General features: G+C 43.3%; 1 long non-coding RNA gene across 1 annotated transcript in view; it reads left to right on the top strand.

The window, feature by feature from the left end:
• The first annotated feature begins 313 nt into the window (after positions 1-313).
• Positions 314-19,838, top strand: part of LOC133366302 (uncharacterized) — a 31,185-nt gene continuing 11,660 nt past the window's right edge. The window contains exon 1 of the long non-coding RNA XR_009758376.1: positions 314-390. This is a non-coding gene — a long non-coding RNA (uncharacterized LOC133366302). The remainder of the gene's footprint in view (positions 391-19,838) is intronic.

Raw genomic sequence — 19,838 nt, 5'->3', positions numbered from 1 at the left:
AAAGGATGGGAGCCCCTCTAGTGGGCCACTATAGCCAATGTCCACATTCCACAGCCGATCTAAGATTTTGGGTTTTGGAGAAAGTGCATGGAGAGAATGAAGATATTCTATTGAGGAAAGAGTTATCTTGGATATTAACTTTAAAAACAATGACCCCAAGTGGTTTAAATGAAGATTTTGAGCTTCTTCCCCTATTGAAAATTTTAAAAATTTCCCTTGGTCCCTCATCTGTTTCTTGCATCCAGGTGTTAGTTGTTCCTAATGCAAAAGAGAACACAATTGCATTCACCTGCACTTTGCTTTGGGTTGCTTGTATTACTCGTTGAGACGTTTGATATTGGTGCAGTACAGAAAGCGATTTGCTCGTCTTTTAATCTTACAAGTTATTATGTGAGTATAAGACTGTTCAATAGATTTATATGTACTATGTATATGCATATTATTTTATATGTGTGTAGAATTAATTTGTCCTCTGTGTTTGGTTTACCATAGCCCCTGATGAAGGCCTGTCTATAACAGGCTGAAACGCGTTGGGTTTTATCAAAAATAAAAGTTCCCATTCTCCAGCATCTTGGTCTTTGACCTTCTTGTTTTGATTGGAGAAGCAATGAAACCAGTATAGCCACAAGTGTATCTGCAGCCTCAGTCTCAAAGGCTGATTAACACAGAGGTTTAGTGTGAGTCTGGTGCTACTTGCATCCGCATTTAATTTGCATGGTTCACATGATGTTGCAGGCAAAGAGAATCTAGGATGCAGCTTTTCCCTTTAAATCTGCATTAAACCAATCTGGGGATAATGTGAAAAGTGAAGGAAAACCCATCTCTGCTTCGCAGAGTTACTCCATGTAGGTGCTTTCCTTTGACATCTTTTGCTGGGTGGGTGGATCCTTGCTTTCAGATACTCCCCTTTCTCCACCCACTAAATTCCATGAATTCCATTTTGTTTCAGGCAGCTTAGCCAGCCACTTCTGCCTTCCTCTCTGTCCTCCTACATCACAGTTTGCTATAGCCTTCCTCCCCCCCAATCAGTTTTGTGTCAATCCTTCCCAGAGGGAAGCTGACTAGTGTGAACAGCAAACAGCAGATTTGAAGGTAGGAAGTGTGAACTTTTCAAATCTATCGCAATGGCAAAAGCTGCGTCTTTAATACGTCTTTTAGCTCCCATGTGAATGAGCCCAAGGCCTTTCAGGGGAATGAAGGTGCTTTGGATCCAGCTGATCTAAGGCCAACTCCAACCCACCCTGTTCTTGGAATGCCCTATTTTGGGACCAATTGCTAGTAGAAATGCCTTCAGTGGTAGATTTCTGTCTGCGGAGCTCTCAGGAAGGACGCTGGAGTCCTGCACAACAAATTCCAGCTCCCCCTCAGCAGAATTCCTCTTTGTCTGCAAGAGGCACTCCCCACCCCCATCCAAAGCCATTCCAGCCAGTGGCTCTTTCGGTGTGAATCACACTCTCAAACTGTATGAAATTGCTGCTGGCAGCTTAAGACTGAAACAGAGTGCAGGCAATGCTAAATACTATGCCTTCTCCCACAAACATAGTTTTTTCCCCTTCTGAAATCAGGCTAAGCACAAAGTCCTGTGTAACTGAAGTCATCGGAGTGGAGCTGAAATATGGTGTCACTCCTGCTACAAATGCATGCCATACACATGAGTAAACACATGGCTAGTGCTTGTCTAGAGGCCTTATTCTTTCTTTCTGGTACTTAGAACTCAGGATCTATAGCAATCCACATTTTCCAGGGCTTCTTGCACTATTCTAAGCATCCGAAGAAAGGGAGAGTCACTGTTGCCACTGTCATTGTACTGCTCCTTGGTACATTTGGGGGAAGACAAGGGAAAGGAATGTTAGAAGAAGAAGGGAAAATTGGCTGCAGTGGCGATGGTGATGGGCAAATCCTAGCACATGACAATAAGAGCCCAGGCCCAAATTTGGAAAGGTTTGAGTTGCTCCCGTATAGGTGGATGCAATTTCTCACTGGTAGAGTTCATATTCTGTATTCCCACAGCTTCACTAGTGATTTTCTGGTCAGTTGGCATCCCTAATGGTCCGAGAATGGGGCTTCAAACCCCAATGTAGCTCTTTATTTCTCCCCATGAACATCAGAATAAAATATGTAAGATAAGAAAAATCATGCAGTTTTGTCCCAGCCAGCATAGCCAATGGTTAGGGATGATGGAATTTGTAGTATAAAACATCTGGAGGGTGTCAAGTTAGGGAGAGGCCGGTATACATAACCCTGCCCATAATTCTGTTCTTTTCTCATCTAAAAACCCACACACACACAATCTAAGAAGAAGCTCACTTTGAACTGTGCAATCTATTTCTTGTTTTGAAAAGAGCCTTGATTTGCAGCCTCAGAGACTGGAATGGGATAACATTGATACCTTATTTTTCTGCTTGACTGCACATTCCATTTACATCACTTGGATGTCTTTCAGTTAACAATGGCATAATACTGTCTGCCTGGGAAATTGCTAAACTGGGACTTGAGTTTGGAAATAATGAAAAGAGACTATGATCAAACCCTCTCTGTAATCCTTCTAACGCTGGAAATAACTTTCTTGGGAATGTGTGTTACTGTTGGCATCAGTAGGCAAGGGTGCATGCATGACATACAGTGCATTCCACCAAACCAGTAGCCAGGGCTGGCTCCAGGAATGCTGGGGCTCTTGGGCATCAGCTTGTCCTGGGCCCCGGCATATGTGCACGTTCGTGTTCATGCGTGCACGCAGCCCACCCCAACCCCCACCCCACCTACCTGTCTCCTGTCTTTTACTGTTGCCATTAACCAAGATGGCAGCCGCAGTTTCCCTAAGGGGATGAAGCCTCTGCCACCATCTTTGTTGATGGCACGCATGCGTGCTACGCGCGCGCATCTCTGCCATCAACTAAGATGGCGGCAGGGGCTTCAGTACCTTGGGAAACCATGGCCGCCATCTTCGTTAAGGGCAATGGTAAAAGACAGCAGACAGGTAAGTGGGGAGATGTGGGGGGACATGGGGGGCACAGATCACAGAAGGGGAGTGGAGGGGCGGCTGAGAGTCCCCCTGTAGCTCCAGGGGCCGTCAGGCCGGTGCCCAACCTGGCCACCCTTTAGAACCGGCCCTGCCAGTAGCCCTGTGCAGGCATTAAGATCAACTTGAAGAAAGGGGAGCAGGGTCATGAATGCTGTCCTCACGCCTGGATTCAGCCGAGTGTCTGAATATAGCCTATATACAATTGTACACACATAAGTTCTGTTCTGACATTCAGTTGACACGTAGAGATTGGGAATGCACACAGGGGGTCCCAAACCTTCTCTGTGTGTTTCACTGTAATGTCTGCAAGAGGCCAGTGCAGTGCAGTGGGATGTGTGCGCAGAGCCAGTAAGCCCAGGGTTGAAATCTTTTTTTCAGACACAGACTCACTAGATGGCCTTTGGCAAATTACCATTTCTCAGTCCCATCTTTACTTATAGAGCTTCTCGTCAGGATTTCTAAGAGCAAAACAACATATTACAAGGGAAGGGTTTCCAATCCCAATTATTTCCCTTGTAATGCTAATGGGAGAGGGATTAAAGGAAGAAGTGGCAGGTGGGAGGAGAAACTTAATCAACTACCTCCTGATTCTTCCCTGCACATGCCCATCAGGTCACTTTTCAAGAGCAGCTGGCTGGGACAGTCCATGGAGCTGACCTCCCAGCAGCAGCATCACTGCCACTTCCTTGGACAGTGTGGGAGCAGGGCCTTGCCTGTACCCTCCCCCACCCTGCACTGTTCTGGTAAATGGCAGTGATGCTGTTGCAGGGAGGCTGGCTCCCGCCATATTATTTTATTTTATTTATTTAAAATATTTATACCCCGCCCTTTTTCCAAGGAACTCAGGGCGGCTTACAAATAAAAACCATAATCAATTAAAAACAAGCAATATACAGTTTAAAACAATTAAAAATAGATTAAATCAGTAAAAGTTAAAAAAGAGAATATTAGTTAAAAGCCCGTCTGAATAAAATAGTCTTAACCTGGGCACGAAAGGATGAAAGTGAGGCAGCCAGTCGAACCTCGCTAGGGAGGGAATTCCACAATCTAGGGGCAGCCACTGAAAAGGCCCTATTCTGTGTTTTTACAAAGCAAGCTTGTGAGAAAGATGGAATATTGAGCAGGGCCTCACCAGATGATCTCAAAGCTCGGACAGGGTCATAGAGGGAGACACGATCTAACATTTAACAGTTTCTCTCTCCGTCCCCGCCCTGCCAGGTAAACTTCAAAACTAAATGTAAATCCAGCTTTGGGGGTGGGGAAGCAGCCATGAGGGCCATTTGCAAAGGAGAACTGCCAGAGGTGATAACATCCCTCCCTCTTGTGTGCCAATATTCCCCTGCAAGTGCCTCATCTCATGTGACGAGGTGTGAATTGCCAGGTTGTGTTGTTTTAGAGTGCACCTCATTTAAAATTCATATTTTTATTTTGAGAAACTATTCCCTTTCGCCTAGTCTTATTTTCCCTAAAACTGGGAAGTAGCTCAGGAGAAAATGAATAGATGCAAAGTTGTACAAGGTATTCATGTCCATACTAATTCTTTTTAGCATCACTTTCCAGAATAGCAGAACCGTTGGACAGCTTTGTTGTACTATGCTCAGTTCTATTTATGCCTTATAATGTAACAGGCGGTGCATAGCTTGTCTAATATAAGCATATAAAAATCTTTGTGCCCTTTTAAAACGTGGTTCTAATATGCCAACACTGCTAGACACGGGGGGGGTCTGATGCCCACAGTGCGTCTGACTCCAACACGGCCCGCAGGCAAGATAAAACTTGATTTATGCCTGGACTAAAAGAAAAGTCATTCCTCATCTCACTTCAAGCCATTGATTGGCAATTTTTACATGTGAGTGACACTCCGGGTTGAATGGCATGTCCTAATTAGGCTTTGGAAAGTCATTGGGCTGCTGCCTGGGAAACACAATGGCCTGAGTGCCCACACATGGTGCTCGAGGATGTGTCCTGAATAGCAACAATAGTGCTCCAAGTGCATAAGAATAAATGTGTGGAGGTCAATGTGCAGCTTGCATGCCGAGCAACAGCAGCAGAACTTTACTTTTATAATAAACTTTGGTTATGTGTGAAAAACCCAACCTCGTATGGCGATAACTTCTGAAGTCAGGAAGTACAGCTGAATGCAAACATACAGTATTTTGAAGGAAGGCTCATTTTCACCCAATGTCATTTTTCATACCAATGCAGCTTGAATTGGCTTCAGTGCAGTCGCCATAGTTCACATATGAACATTGCTTGGCATTATAAACCTCGATTCACCCATGAATAGCGATGGATAATGTGTCAGGTTTGGTGTCTCATTTTCCCAATCTTAATGTCTGTTCTCCACGTTTCCACATAATCTGTGATTTTTTTAATGTCCTCATGAATATTCATCAGCATTTTAGTGTGAATTTCTCCTAATATATACATTTTGTATGTAATGTTGCCTAATATACATGTTTTTGCAAAGCAGTGTTCCCTAATATAATACATTTCTGTCTAATTTTCACTAATATATGCATTTACATGCACACATTACCCTAGGGATTCTGTACACATTATTTGGCTGGAGAACAGGATTGCAACATTTAGAAAAGTGCGAATTTCAAAGGAATGAGCTTTGTTTCATGTATTGTTTCAGAAAGTGCAAATTAAGTAAGTTTGCCATTAAATGCAAATTGAATTTCTCCTCCATCCCTACCCATGAAGAATGATGCACTTACTGGGGGGGGGGGTACTTGCTGTGTCTTGAGGCTGTGATACCCATTTTTCTTTCCAGGTCATGTCAGGATGAGGTTCATTTAGCTTTGTATATATAAAATTGTGCCCATTTCCAGATCATCAGCTGGATGTTTGTGTTATCTTGTCTGCTAACAATATCCTCCAGAATAATATTGTTAAATGTCAATTGAAATGAACTTGAAAGGAGAAAGCTGTCAAGGCAAAGAGTAAGAAAAGACGATGGGATACAGAAGGGAAATTTGATTCAAGAGATATGAACTGTGGTGTCCCTAGAGAATTCCTCTCAATGTCACAGGAAGATACTGTATATATTTCCCTGCAGTTTCTAGTAGTAAAGGATGATTGGAACAAGAAAGAAAGAAAAAAGATGCTGTATTGGAGAGCACAAACTATCTCCATTTCTTGCACTTCTTTTCCCCATAATATGTGAGAGTTCTTTAAAACAGGGTTAATACTACAGGTCTGATGACCTATGGTGAGTTAGAGCTGCTATCCGGCAACCAGGCAGGAAAATGTTACACAAGTTGTTTTTTTTTCTTTTATTTTAGTCCAGTGATGTCCATCATGCAGGCAGGTGAACTATCAAATGTATTGGGGCATTAGTAGTATTTGTGGGCCTATTGCGTCAATGGAAATTCAATGGAAAATCAAAGGTTTCCTATTCTAACTTGAGAAGATCAACCTAAGCCCCCAAAACCCGAAAGGGAGAATGAAGGTGGACAGAGAGAGGAGACAAATATTTTAGGGGGGGAAATTACACTCTTCTTAGAGGTCTTCTACTAATTAAGTGGTATTTAAATTTTGTTAAATAAATAACTGCAACTTAAATATCTGAACAAAGTAGTGCAGTATTAACGTGTTAAATCGGGGTGGTTAACCTTTTTGACCTCAAGGGGCCACACTCCCTCATTGCTAGCCCTCTGAGGGCCACATACCAGCAGTGGACATAGTCTTTTTTATTTTTGTCACATAGTCTTTTTTATTTTTGTTTTATACACTTATATACTGTTCTTCAACAGGAATTATCAGGACGGTGTACAATAAAAGATAAACAGCTATAAGCTGTATAATCAATGTAAAAATATCAAGAATTGTAGGAAAAAGCAGCATAGAAAGAGGATACTAAAACTGATGCTAAAATTCTATCAGATGTAAAAGTCTGGAGAAATCAGACTCTTCACCTTACCCCAAATCTGCATGTCACAAAAATGCAACTGAATCATCTTTTCTTTCAAAATAAACAAGCTCATAGGTTCACCCCCCGACACCATTTTTGTCACTTGTATTTATCACATTTTTCATGTTCTGCTAAATGAACACTGTTAGTCCTAAATTATCTCAAAGAAACATTGTTTCCGTTGATCTTTGACTCTGAGCTTATCCAAGGGAAGCAATTCTGTTCTGTCATGTTTATGTACATGAAATACAACAAATGAGTACTGTCAGGTCAAAATCCATGACAAAAATAAATTCTCTTTCATTTGCAATTTTTAAAGGCTACTTTCTCAAGCCTTGAAATCCATATTTTTGCATCAAAATGTAGAGAAGGCTGAGCATAACATGGTCGAAGAAGAGGAGCAGCCCCAATACAGTTTAAAGTAATCTTCTGGCCTCATTTTAAGAACTCCAGATTTTGATATTTTAGAGAGGTTTCTAGTCCTGAGTTATGGAACTGAACTTGAATCATAATGGCAGCATCTTTTCCATTCTAAAAGTGGCCTCAAATGCCACTTGCTGACAAACAGGAATCTGTTTCATTGTATCTTATGCAAAATGACCTAGTGGATGCTATCCAAAGTATGTCAATAATGAGATATTTTGGTGTTGATATATTGTCATTAAGGAAAACAGAAATGATTTTACCAGTCCTTGTATAACATTTGATAAGACCAAAGGGAAGAAAGTTATCAAATGCTAATTTGCATGTATTTATTTATATGGAAATTTATATCCTGTCTTTCTGGTCTATGCACCATTCAGGGTAGTTAACAAACATTAAAATACAACGTATTTTAAATATATGTAATATAATAAAAACAGACAAGTGCAGCAGCTAAAACAGAGGTTGTGGATAAAAACTTATGTAGCCAATAAAACAAACATCTGCCTATACAGGAAAGGTTTGGCATATAGTGTGAGGGGGCCAACCAAACCTCCTAGGGCAAAGTGTTTCCTAATATAGGTGCAGCTACAGAGAAGGCCCTTCCCTAATCCCTATCAGCTAAGCCTCGATCATAGTAGGGGTATGTAGAAGATCCTCTTCACTTCACACATTCAGTTGCCAATCAGCAAATGTACAGAAAATGAGTGGCGTACTTGCACATTCTTGAACCAGCCTAAGAAGTATAGAATTTAGCCCTTCCTCATTTTTACACATTTTTTAAAAAACAGACTAGGTGCAAATGGTTTAATTACTCCAATGCTGTCTGGCATACTTGAGCCCTTGATACTCTAGATACTCCTTTAGACCCCAGTTTACATGTTCAGAAATAAGATCCTGCAGTTCAAAATGAACAGAAGAAAACAGAGTCATTTTGTTCATCATGGTAAGGATTGATGCTCTGTTGGCTACATATGTTCCATTGACCTCTCTAAAAGGGTAGACATTACAAAAGATTTTTAGCCTGTTCAATATTAACCTTAATAACTAGCAAAGAGCCCATAATTCTTTCCCAAGAAGAATTATAAAATAACTGATGTGATCTCTTTGACTTTTAGTTTTGGGTAAACACAAACACATACACAGTATAATAAAAAAAGGTAGAGGAAACTGAGATGTAACAAAGACTTAGGAATTGCATAAATGCCCCTGGCACCTTAAATGTATATCACAGACAGAGGAAAATACTGACAAATATCAGCATCAGTGATATATCGATCTACCAAATGCACTTCAGCCGCACTCTAAACAATTTCCCTTAAGCGTACAAATTAAATGGACTGGAGTGGAGAATTAGATGCTCCAGCACAGCTGAAACATATAACAGACTTATTTAAGTTTTAGGCATTTTGATGAATCATTCTTTCCAGTGCTTTCATCTTTTTCTGGATGTAAGGAGCCATTGCAGCTGGAATTGGGAGTTCTTGGAAGGAAGGGCTATAAAGGCTTCCTGTTTGGCCTGAGCTGTTACCCCTTAGGCCAGCCTTTCCCAACCAGTGTGCCTCCAGATGTTGTTGGACCACAACTCCCAGCAGCCTCAGCCAGCATTGCCAATGGTCAGGAAAGATGGGAATTGTGGTCCAACAACATCTGGAGGCACACTGGTTGGGAAAGGCTGCCTTAGGCATTGCCATTCTTCACATGATGAAGGGGGGCATGTTGGTAAACCCCACATTTGTCAGTGTATTGCCTTCTCCATGTTTGCAGCTCACCCCAAGCTGAAGGGCAAACATCTGCAGCAGGGACCTTTCTCTACTCATTCACCTCCCCACAGACTTTAGAACCCCGCAGAATCAGGATTCTGAGTTGCATGAGGGCCCCCACAAGCAGAGATGGCAGCTCTGTTGCAGAAGTTCCTTCTTCCGGAGCTTCTGGTTGAGCTTAACTTCCGGTAAGATGTATTTCCTTCATCTCCAAAGAGAAACTTAATATTATTATTAAAGGACTGCTATCAGTAGCTAATGTTTAAGGAGTAAGAAGTAAGGAAGGGAGAGAGTGTGTGTTGGCATATATGCACATTCCAGCCTCTTTGACTGTGTGCGGAAATGCCGGTCCGCGGACGCTGAAGCATAGGAGGATCCGCCATAAATTTTAAGAGGTTTTACTTGTCAACTTTGCTGTTTGTTGGAGGAATTAGGAACCTGAGCCCAAATTTATGAGGGCTGCTGAAACAAATGCTTATCTTGCTACAGCAGCTAAGTATACCCTATTTTGAACTGGCTCGGGGGAGTCAAACACCGGTGTTGGCCCTTACTGATTTATTTGTTATACGGTATACGGAGTCAAGATGGTAATGACTAGAAGCAGCTATCAGGAATTAGGTCTAACAGTGGAAGATATTGAAATGACAAGCAAAGCCCAGAATAAAGTCAATAAATACTTTCTTCCCATTAATGACCCACCTCCTTCGAGGGCCCAAGAACCTTTAATTAATTCTGTGAACACACAGCTGGGAAATGAATGGAACGTAGCACACCCTCTCTCTGCCAAACTGCACATGATCTTCCCAGCTGCCAAAAGCCTTGCTGAGGAGCTGCAGGACACAGGTTTAAACTTCTCCTCGAGAGTAACAAACGACGAACTGTCTTCAGAAATTAATATAAACTTTTCCTTGAGCATAACAAACGACGAGTTGCCTTCAGAAATCCTTACCATTGACTCTTACTGCCCTCTTAAAAGACAATCAATGACTTTACTTGAGAGCGAAAAGGAGAAGGAAGAACCCTCTTTATCAGATTCTGATCAAGACTGGCACCTCCTTCTGTTTGAGGAAATGAAACTGATCAAGGCATACATCTCAGAAACAAACAAATTACTTACCACACTGGTGGAAGCGTTAGCGACTCCAAGAGCTGAAAAAATAGGAGTAGAAAATTCTACACACAGCTCTGAACCACCTCGCATCGAGACTACAGCCATGGGTAAGAACAGAGACAGAAGGAGGAAGAAAAAATCTTCAATAGCCCCAAACATTAACCAACCCAAGAAATCGAAAAATATCAAGAACAGTTTGCCAACACACCAAGGAAGACTCGTGACACATGTATGGTTGAAATGTTATATTTATTAAAATATAACACATAATCAATCAAATTCCAATCCGCCAATTAATAATCTCAAATCCTTCGGGCAGGTGAGGCTCAACCTATCTATGAGGGTCTAGACCCTCCAAACCAGGAGGCAAGTCAGTCACATCGTACTGCAACTTCCCAGACAAGGATGTTGGAAAACTTCTCCCTCCTTGCAATCGGAGTCAGGTTTGTGGTTCCAACCTCCGCATCCTGGCCTCACCGTACAGGCATTCACCATGATGCACAAGCCGGTCCCACGTGGACACCCCCCGGATCCACACCAGACATTACGCCTTGATGTTTCACCAGGGAGTGCCCTTTACCCAAATGCCTCATCCACCTCCATTTTTAACCCCAATTACCTCACCTGCCCGAATCCAACGCCAGCCAAACCGGAATCACCACAACCCACCCGGAACAAGCCAAATGAATCAAACCCAAGCAGTATGGAGTAGGCAAAACCAAAGAGAATCTGAAATCAGAATCTCCAAAAAAAAATTCCTACTCAGCCCCCGCAGGCGACTAGCTGAGCCCATACTGACAAGGGAGGGGTGGGTGGGTGCCGCAAGGCAAAAAAAAGGTGCGCTCTTAAAGCGGAGCAGGCTATATATAGCCGCTCAAAACCCTTACCCCATTGGTCAAGATACCCCACCTGACCTCTCACACAATTTCTGGAACCTTCCCAAGCCTTCCTAGAAATAGGGTGTAGGCAAACCCGCCCCTACCAAATGGGCAGGACCATCATTGCCAACACACCAAGGAAGACTTGTGACACATGTATGGTTGAAATGTTATATTTATTAAAATATAACACATAATCAATCAAATTCCAATCCGCCAATTAATAATCTCAAATCCTTCGGGCAGGTGAGGCTCAACCTATCTATGAGGGTCTAGACCCTCCAAACCAGGAGGCAAGTCAGTCACATCGTACTGCAACTCCCCAGACAAGGATGTGGGAAAACTTCTCCCTCCTTGCAATCGGAGTCAGGTTTGTGGTTCCAACCTCTGCATCCTGGCCCCACTGTACAGGCGTTCACCATGATGCGCAAGCCGGTCCCACGTGGACACCCCCTGGATCCACACCAGGCATTATGCCTTGATGTTTCACCAGGGAGTGCCCTTTACCCAAATGCCTCATCCACCTCCATTTTTAACCCCAATTACCTCACCTGCCCGAATCCAACGCCACAAGAGGGGATCAGCTGAAGCTTGGTCCCCTCAACCCAAAGAAAACAAAGCCCCCAAACCCAACCTAAAATCCTCCAATAGCAAATCACACCCAATATCCGAAAGATGGACACCATCATCTCGAAACAGATGCGGTGCATGAAAACGGATTCTGTCATGAGGAATATATGCCCCACCCAATGACAAAACTAAACTCCTAACTTTCCTATTTACCCACTTTCTGGATCTGTCGATCCTGTTGGGGTGCATTGCACCCCTCCAAACACGTCGCACCAGCATGTCGGACCACACTATAACAAGGTCCAGGTATGACTGGATGAGAGCATTAAAATCCTGGGTGATCCTAAGCAGCAGATCCATACCTGGCCGCTGCACCAAGTCGTTTTCCCCTAAATGAACCACCAACACATGTGGCCGGTTAAACGATGCCATAAGGCGACACACCAAAGCATGAGCGCATCCCAAAGCATGCCCCTCTGAGCCTCCCAGCCAACCGTTGCTCTAGCGGAAAGCTGCAGCTGTGTCTCAGCAAGCATAGAGAAGGCTCTCCGATGTGCCCAAAATAAAATAGAGTGGCCACACATGACGACCCTTGCAGGCACAGGAAGGCTCAGCACACCTAAGAAAAGAAAAAACAATACATCAGAATCAATACCTGACATAAGACTTGAAAGCGGAAGAACGCCACCTTCCAATCGCCTGAATGTCCTGAACGCTCACGCCCACGAGGGCGGCGGCCATAGCCGCCCCAATCCGAAAGGAATGCAGCCCATAGACTCCAGCATCGCGACCACTAGCCAACAAGGCCTGCCGAACAACGGCCCAAAATTGAAATTGAGTCAGGGCAGAACCATCCGCATGTATAAAGAGGTAACGCTGGCTCGCTGGCCTCATTGACAGAAATAAACGCACTGCAGCCACTGGGCACAATTCAGGGACCTGGCAAACTCTCAATGAAATAATACTGCCACGGCCCTTTTGATCAGTCTTAGAGACTCAAAGGGAAAGCCTAACTATCTCTGCACCTAGCGTGCAATCATCAAAGCAAAAGGCTCGGTAGGACACATCGCGCTTTGAGGAAGCCAATACTTCGCTAGGGCGAAAAGCACCATAGAACATCGTCAGTGTTACTGCGGCGAACAGGTGCGACTCATACTGAGATGAGCACAGAGACCTAAATAAAGGCAGGATCTGAAGGAGTACATCGGGCGTGATTGGCCTCCTTCGGTCAGCGGGCCTGTGAGCGGAACGCGACCAACCCTGAAGGACCTTTCTGACCCTAAAATCTACAGAATGATCCTGCAATCCTCTTGCCTTGGAAATAAAGGCCAGCGCAGAGAGGTGTCCGGCGATGGTAGAAACAGAATGAGATTGCCCTTTCAGATGTAACTTAAACAGCAAATGTGAAACAGGGATAGGCCATACAGGAGGCAAAGCACTACTGGCATGGCCTGAACGTTCCCAAGGCACGCTGGTATGCCCTCTGAGAGCTGGGAGCAAGGGCAGAAGTTATAGCTGAAGAACGCCACCTGCCAATCGTCTGGACGTCCTCGATGCTCATGCCCACGAGGGCAGCGGCCGTAGCTACTCCAATGTGAAAGGAATGCAGCCCAAAGACTCCAGCATCGCAACCACTGGCCAACAAGGCCCGCCGAACAACGGCCCAAAATTGAAACTGAGTCAGGGCAGAACTATCTGCATGTATAAGAGATAACGCTGGCCCGCTGGCCTGAAACACACACACACACAAAATTGCTGCATAGCGGAAACTGGGCATATTTCAGGTACCTGGCAACTAAATAAAGATACAGAACTGCCACGGTCCCATTGATCAGTCTTAAAGACATTTAAGGAAAACCTCATTAAATCTGCACCTAACGTGCAATCGCCAGCATAAAGCACTACAGGACACATCGCACTTTGAGGAAACCAATACTTCACTAGGGCGAAAAGCACCATAGAACATCGTCAGAGTTACTGCGGCGAACAGGTGCGACTCATACAGAGATGAGCACATTGACCTAAATAAAGGCAGGATCTGAAGGAGGACATCAGGTGTGATTAGCCTCCTCCGGTCAGTGGCCTTGGGAGCGGAACACAACCAACCCTCAAGGACCTTTCTGACCCTAAATCTACAGAATGATCCTGCATTCCTCTTGCCTTGGATTAAAGGCCAGCGCAGAGAGTGTCAAGCAATAATTATGACAGAATTAATTTTGCCCTTTTGAATATAGCATAAATATCAGAATACTTCCAGAACGCATGCCTGCTAGGGCAGTTGTCGCAGCCGCTCCTGTATGAAAGAAATGCAACCTCTAAACATAATGGCCATACGAACAACATAGCAATAATCAAAATTAAATCAATACGTAGCCATTAATGAATATGAAAAGATAGTACTGGCCCACTGGCCTAACAGAGAAAAAGCTCTATCCAAGGGAAACCAGAGACAGAGTGGGCGATGGGCAGCCCCTCAGCTTAACCACTCAGTCACTAGCCCACTGGTCCATATTAAGCGTATGCGCTAAAAAAAACAAACAGCATGGCAATATAAGCGCAGGGCTCAAATTTTACAATGACTTGCCCAGAAAGCTAATTTTTCCAGGGCAAAAGGCTCACTGAAAATATTATTAAGGCCCCCGCCCAGGACAACTGTCCTGTAAGGGGGGGGAAACTAAGAATCATCGAAGGCAGGAGTATCGATAGCACATCCGGGGCAAATGGCCACATAGGACCAGGCGGTCTCAGGGTGGAATGCAACTAACACCCTTTGGTTTTCATGAAATGGGTTCCCTAATGCACTTGGCCAGAAAATTAATGACAAAGGCAGAAAGGAGGCAAGATATATTCCCAATGGTAACGTCCTGCCCTCTTTAGTAGATAATAAACTACAACAAGGTGTACATCATTCGTTCATTGGGGGGGGGAATGGCCTCATAAGATCAGGTGGCATTAGAGTGAAATGTAACCAATGATATGGTTACATATGATATTCATAAAATGGGTTCCTGACTGCACGTAAACCCAGACATACCAAGTGATGAATAGATATTGTATTATACTTTGCAGAATAAACGCATGCACAAAGCGCATAGCTCAAATAGCGTTGAGGTTCTGGGGATTTACCCCATAACCATAGCCAAGTGCTGCACTGAACGTATCATGCAGATCTGAAGGGCAGAAGGCCACATATGTACCGCTGGCACTGTAGGAAGATAATCCAAGAAAATAAATTCTACAGTGAGCCCCCAGGCACCTAAAGGCAGCCAGCCATTATTTGGCACGCCCAAACTCCTGAATTGACACCAAATTATCAACTACAGCCTGTATCAAAACTTACCTGCAGTTCAGGCTACAGGAGGAAGTCCTCTGTTCTTTGAAGAAAGAACGGCCGCTGAAGAAGATTGGTAGCAGCGCCCAGTGTACACGAGACTGCCATGAAATAGATGCGATTGAAGAGGGTACCTGTATCTTGTGAAACAAGCAGTATACAATTCGTATTTGTGGAATAAAGTGAAATTGATTTAAAATTCCGTGGAAAAGCGTCATAATAAAGATTTACCTAATGCTAGAGGAGCACTTTAATCAAGGACCAATAAACTGTCAATCTCAAATTAAGCATAATGTTTCATTTTAGATATTTCAGGGATAAAACAGAGCATTTAAAACTACAGGAAAGATATATATTAACCTTAAACATATTGGCTCCCAGAAAGCCACAACTATGAGTTTACCTGGCTGTAGGGCATTTCCTTTCTGCTTGGCTCAGAACGCCACAACAATGAGTTCACCTGGCTGCAGAGCATTTCCTATAAGCTTACATAGCATAGATTACCTTTCTCGGAATCACACCTATTCACATATTTTTTTTAAAAACCGCTAAAGAAATATGAGATGTGGGATTTTTCTATACTCACCTTAAAATAAACTATCGCCCTTTAGAGACGCTATTGTAGAAGCATCTATATACTTTTCCTCCATGCATAAGAAATGCAACAAATTATGAAGCTACATGATCGAGAACATCATTTTAAAATACAAAACATGCATGCAGGAATACAAACAGAACTAAGTATATAAAATAAATGATATGGGGATAAGCAACAACGAAGATCAATCTAAAACCTACATCCGCAATGCTACCCGCCAGAATAAGCTTCATATATCTATATATGATTATGCATATATCTATAAAGATTTTAAAATTAATTTATATATTATCAAAGTATTTAGTCATATAATAATGATCAAATCATTCCATATATAATAAAGAATGTAAGAAATCAAAACAAGCAGACACCCCCCCTTCCAAGCTACTCACCCCTCCTACGCGAAAAAAGCAAAAGGAACGGGGGAATCTAAATACATATCTATAAATATTAAAATGAATTCATGTATTTATTTATTTAATAATAATAAAATGATATTATATATCTAGAAATATCTGAAAATTAATTCATGTACGTATCTATTTATTTATATATTTAATAATAAAATAATATTATATATAATTAATTAATAAGACAAAACAAGCAGACACCCCCCCACCCTTGTGAGCAACTCACACCTCCCCCATGAAAGAGGCAAAAGGAATAAGGGAGGGGGCTAAGGGGAGGGGTAAACAACCCAACTCCCCACAATCCAAAAAGGGGTGGAAGAATTATGTAGCAGGCTGAATGGAGGGGGGGTTAATGAAGGTTACCATCCACAAAGGGGGGTTGCTTGTGCAAAGCACTTGCTTAAAACCCACTCTAGCAAGGCCCCAATAGGGTGCAAGGAAGGCCCCTGAAATAAATGGGGTGGGATTGGTGCTGGAACGCACCTGCAAATAGCCAGCTCCAGGAAGAGCTGACAAACGGAAAGGGGCCAACAACAGAAGGCAAAGTGTGAGAAGTCCTATAGAAAGCCACGTGCAGGCTCAGCGCAGCAGCAGCAGAGCTAGCAAGCAACACTGCAACCGCTGCCCAGCTGACGCGCGGGAAAAGGGGGCCCAACAAAAGGAAGGCGATGAGGGAGAACTCCAGGAAGCAGCCACGTGCAGGCTCAGCGCCGCAGCGCCAGAGCCAGCCGGCAAGCCGCACGGGAAAAAGAGGAAGGCTGCAACAAACAGAAAGAACGCCCGGGAAGTAGGTAAGACGAGGCACTAACGCCAATAGGCAAGCCCCACACCCGGCTCTCAGCTGATGAGAAAGCAAAGTTAAACAAGGCACGAGGGTACTGGCAGTAGAAAGCAGGAAACCTCTACAAGGAAAATTCACCAAAGACGGTCAGCAGCAGGAGACCCAAGGAGCCTTTTCTTAACGTGCCGCAAGGCAAAAAAAAGGCGCGCTCTTAAAGCGGAGCAGGCTATATATAGCCGCTCAAAACCCTTACCCCATTGGTCAAGATACCCCACCTGACGTCTTACACAATTTCTGGAACCTTCCCGAGCCTTCCTAGAAATAGGGTGTAGGCAAACCCGCCCCTACCAAATGGGCAGGACCGTCAAAGCTCAACAAACCAAAAAAGATGAACTTTGAGCCTTTGTTTAGACAGTTGGAGGTTCCAATGAAGAAGAACCCTCCAGGAGTCTACTGTCAGGTTGAGCAGGGAGGATCCTCCTCGCCGCTTACGGAGTCTTTTTCAGACTCTCAGAGTTCTGTTCCTGATGAAGACATGGCAGAGAGTGTGCGCACTCCGAGGAACTACTTAGAACAAAGGACTGAAAGGCATCCAATGAGGTGGAACTTAACATTGCAATCGAATAAGTTGGTTATTTCCTATAAACACAACGCTGGGGAGCGGCGCCCCTCATTTCTGAGCATTTCATTCTTGGACAACTGCTTTCGTCAGTCCATGCACGCCCCATGGTGAACAAATTATATCAGATCAATGATTAATATTTCTAACAATCCACGTGACTGGCATTTGATTATTACCTGTCACTCCAGTAAGGTAGCTAACCAAATTCTAAGAGCAAGGGATGGTTTAAATAGAAGGGGGATATCCGTACAAAGATATTATACCAACGCTGTAGCTCCAATGCCGTTAGCCAGTCTTCACACGCAAAATCTGTCTATTAGCACGGTTGTATCTGAAGCATCTTCAAGGACTAATAATTACAAGAACCCTGACCAGCCGGACCCTGATCTATCGAATTTGCAATACTCCTCTATAGTCATAACATCACTGTTGCCTGCTCTTTTACAGGAATGAGAACCAGAGGAGCTACAACTTATGGAGCTTTATGTCCAACTTCCAGAGTCGGAGAGATTGGCACTTGCCACTAAGTTGCATCTTCTGATTCAACGACTCAGAGCTGCAGACTGTAACGAGACATCGATAGCTTCACCCGCTCCTTTAAATGCTGCTGGAGGAAACCTTTGTACCACTAATACAGGAACCCCTATTAGGCAAAGTCCGACTCCAACAGAAGAAATGATTCCTAGTATTGTTAAATCCAATTGTTGCAAAAGCGGCGCAGTTTTTCAGGATGACATGGGAGTTTTAAATAGAATCTCGGAATCCAACTGACATGTACCTCCTGCTGCCTTGCATTTTCTTTCTTGGAACATAGCTGGCTGGAAAAGCAAACAAAGCGATCCAGAGCTGATCTCCTATTTTAACAACTTTGATGTAATATTTCTCCAAGAGACCTGGGCAACTTGTAAACCTATTTTGAATGGCTTCTGCTCTAGACACTTGCCAGCCACATTTGCGGGCCCCAGGAGAGGTAGAGCAGAAGGGGGTCTGGCAACATTATTCTCCACTGATATGGTCATCCAAGTCAGAGATCTTCAACCTTTGAAATCTATGGCTATGGCAGTGCTCCTGGAATTTAAAGTTTTATCTGTCCTATGCATCAATGTTTATATGCCTTCCAATCATACGCGTACCAACATGGATTTGATCTGGGATGAGTTTTATAATTATTTGTTAGATTTGGAGATGAAATATCCTAGAGCATATTTGATTATCATGGGGGACTTTAATGCGAGGATTGGACCTAATAATAATGCCCTTTTCTCGTCAAGGTTATGGAGGGGAGAAAATTGTGACCACCTTATCCCGAATCTCAACAGACTTTCAAAGGACAGCAAAATCAATTACGGGGGAATATGTCTCTCACGTCTTGTGGGCAATCATAACCTGATTATTTTAAATGGACTTGAACACCTAGATGACAGTGCGGAATACACTTACATCTCCACCCGTGGAAGCAGTGTAATTGATTATGTAATAATTTCTTCCCAACTACTTAATTTGATTTCTACCTTTAAGGTAGGAAACAGAGAAAATAGCGACCACCTACCACTTAATATCGAATGCCTCTGCCCAAAAAACTCCAGGTTAATTAATTACCACAATGCTACCCGTAGTTGCAAGTTATCTGCGGGCAGAAAAGTCAGATGGACAACACAGTTGGCCCTCAAGTTTGAAAACTTCCTTTTCTCTCCATCGGTCAGGGCCATCTGGGAAAATTTAAGAAAAGCGAATAACTCCCAGTTAGCCCTAGTTGAGTATACATCCTTAGTTTTAAATTTAAACGCCAATTTTTTCCCCAGACAGCACGTGGTTAAAAAAATTTCTGGCTGTAATGCGAAATGGTTTGATTCGGAATGTTTGGCCTTGAGATTACAGCTGAGGAATGCATATATTTATTTATTTATTTATTTATTTACATTTCTAGACCGCCCTATAGCATTGAGCTCTCAGGGCGGTGAACAACAGGATAAAACACATTCAAAATACGAGCAAGTGTGAATTTCATAATACAGTTATAAAAACATTTTAAGCACAAGATTAAAAAATTTAAAATAAGAATTACAATTACAAAATTTAAGCTTAAAATGCCATTTAAAATGCCTGGGCGAAGAGGTAGGTTTTTACCTGGCGCCGAAAGGATAGCAGAGAAGGTGCCAGGCATATCTCGTCAGGGAGGGCATTCCATAATTCGGGGGCCACCACTGAGAAGGCTCTAGATCTAGTTGTCGTTCTCCGGGCCTCCCTATGACCCGGAGAAGAGCCTTCGAGGTTGAGCGAAGTGAACGGGTAGGCACGGGTATGCAATATCGCCAGCAAAATCTTACTCAGCTTCCGCCTGAATATTATGATATTAAAAGGAAATACAAATCCCTGCTGGCTACTAAGAAAAGGTTATTCGTACAGCAAG

This window comes from Rhineura floridana, chromosome 11, assembly GCF_030035675.1.
Source record: "Rhineura floridana isolate rRhiFlo1 chromosome 11, rRhiFlo1.hap2, whole genome shotgun sequence".
In the NCBI taxonomy this organism is placed as follows: Eukaryota; Metazoa; Chordata; class Lepidosauria; order Squamata; family Rhineuridae; genus Rhineura; species Rhineura floridana.
This window is presented reverse-complemented; position numbering and strand designations above follow the sequence as displayed.